Source organism: Chaetodon auriga, chromosome 23, assembly GCF_051107435.1.
Source record: "Chaetodon auriga isolate fChaAug3 chromosome 23, fChaAug3.hap1, whole genome shotgun sequence".
NCBI classification, from domain to species: domain Eukaryota; kingdom Metazoa; phylum Chordata; class Actinopteri; order Chaetodontiformes; family Chaetodontidae; genus Chaetodon; species Chaetodon auriga.
The window spans coordinates 1,818,609-1,821,108 of record NC_135096.1 but is presented as its reverse complement, the minus strand read 5'-3'; positions in this window follow the sequence as shown (position 1 = coordinate 1,821,108).

Sequence of the window (2,500 nt, the reverse complement as noted above, 5' to 3'; positions counted from 1 at the left end):
AGGCCAGAAGCCTCCCTGTGGCTGCTAGAAGAAGACGAGGGGGTCAGGGCTGGAGCCAGCACCCAGCACGAGTAGCAGGCTGGGGGGCCTGGAAAGGCCAGAAGACTCCCTGTGGCTGCTAGAAGAAGAGGAGGGGGTCAGGGATGGAGCCAGCACCCAGCACGAGTAGCAGGCTGGGGGGCCTGGAAAGGCCAGACGCCTGCCTGTGGTTGCTAGAAGAAGAGGAGGGGGTCAGGGCTGGAGCCAGCACCCAGCACGAGTAGCAGGCTGGGGGGCCTGGAAAGGCCAGACGCCTGCCTGTGGCTGCTAGAAGAAGAGGAGGGGGTCAGGGCTGGAGCCGGCACCCAGCCTGCTCCTCGTGCTGGGGGCCTGGAAAGGCTGGAAGCCTCCCCGTGGCTGTGAGAAGAGGAGGGGGTCAGGGCTGGAGCCGGCACCCAGCCTGCTCCTCGTGCTGGGGGCCTGGAAAGGCTGGAAGCCTCCCCATGGCTGTGAGAAGATGAGGGGGTCAGGGCTGGAGCCGGCACCCAGCCTGCTCCTCGTGCTGGGGGCCTGGAAAGGCTGGAAGCCTCCCCATGGCTGTGAGAAGATGAGGGGGTCAGGCCTGGAGCCAGCCCCCAGCACGAGTAGCAGGCTGGTGGGCCTGGAAAGGCCAGACGCCTGCCTGTGGCTGCTAGAATAAGAGGAGGGGGTCAGGGCTGGAGCCAGCAACCAGCACGAGTAGCAGGCTGGGGGGCCTGGAAAGGCCAGACGCCTGCCTGTGGCTGCTAGAAGAAGAGGAGGGGGTCAGGGCTGGAGCCAGCACCCAGCACGAGTAGCAGGCTGGGGGGCCTGGAAAGGCCAGACGCCTGCCTGTGGCTGCTAGAAGAAGAGGAGGGGGTCAGGGCTGGAGCCGGCACCCAGCCTGCTCCTCGTGCTGGGGGCCTGGAAAGGCTGGAAGCCTCCCCGTGGCTGTGAGAAGATGAGGGGGTCAGGCCTGGAGCCAGCCCCCAGCACGAGTAGCAGGCTGGGGGGCCTGGAAAGGCCAGACGCCTGCCTGTGGCTGCTAGAAGAAGAGGAGGGGGTCAGGGCTGGAGCCAGCGCCCAGCACGAGTAGCAGGCTGGGGGGCCTGGAAAGGCCAGACGCCTCCCTGTGGCTGCTATAAGACGACGAGGGGGTCAGGGCTGGAGCCAGCACCCAGTACGAGTAGCAGGCTAGGGGGGCCTGGAAAGGCCAGACGCCTGCCTGTGGCTGCTAGAAGAAGAGGAGGGGGTCAGGGCTGGAGCCAGCACCCAGCACGAGTAGCAGGCTGGGGGGCCTGGAACGGCCAGACGCCTCCCTGTGGCTGCTAGAAGAAGAGGAGGGGGTCAGGGCTGAAGCCGGCACCCAGCCTGCTCCTCGTGCTGGGGGCCTGGAAAGGCTGGAAGCCTCCCCGTGGCTGTGAGAAGGTGAGGGGGTCAGGCCTGGAGCCAGCCACTAGCACGAGTAGCAGGCTGGGGGGCCTGGAAAGGCCAGACGCCTCCCTGTGGCTGCTAGAAGAAGAGGAGAGGGTCAGGGCTGGAGCCGGCACCCAGCCTGCTCCTCGTGCTGGGGGCCTGGAAAGGCTGGAAGCCTCCCCGTGGCTGTGAGAAGATGAGGGGGTCAGGCCTGGAGCCAGCCCCCAGCACGAGTAGCAGGCTGGGGGGCCTGGAAAGGCCAGACGCCTCCCTGTGGCTGCTAGAAGACGACGAGGGGTTCAGGCTTGGAGCCAGCACCCAGCCCTGCTCCTCATGCTGGGGGCCTGGAAAAGGCTGGAAGCCTCCCCACGGCTGTGAGCAGATGAGGGGGGGTCAGGCCTGGTAAGGATGGAAGCCTCCCTGTGGCTGTGAAAAGACGAGGGGGTCAGGCAGGTGAGCTATGTCTATGAGAGAGAGGGAGAGAAAGAGAGAGAGAGAGAGAGAGAGAGAGAGAGAGAGAGAGAGAGAGAGGAGTACCAGGGGCACGGGGATGAGAGCAGAGTACCAGGGGCACGGGGATGAGAGCAGAGTACCAGGGGCACGGGGATGAGAGCAGAGTACCAAGGGCACGGGGATGAGAGCAGAGTACCAGGGGCACGGGGATGAGAGCAGAGTACCAGGGGCACGGGGATGAGAGCAGAGTACCAGGGGCACGGGGATGAGAGCAGAGTACCAGGGGCACGGGGATGAGAGCAGAGTACCAAGGGCACGGGGATGAGAGCAGAGTACCAGGGGCACGGGGATGAGAGCAGAGTACCAGGGGCACGGGGATGAGAGCAGAGTACCAGGGGCACGGGGATGAGAGCAGAGTACCAGGGGCACGGGGATGAGAGCAGAGTACCAGGGGCACGGGGATGAGAGCAGAGTACCAGGGGCATAAAACCAAAACGACAAGAAGAAGAAGTGGGGGGAGAAAAATATGACAAAGTCAATCTCGGAGAGAAGGCGAAAAGCAGGCCAAAGCGGTTGAAATCCAACCGCTTTGTCATTTTCAGAGAGAAGGCGAAAAGCGCAGGCCAAAGCCAAG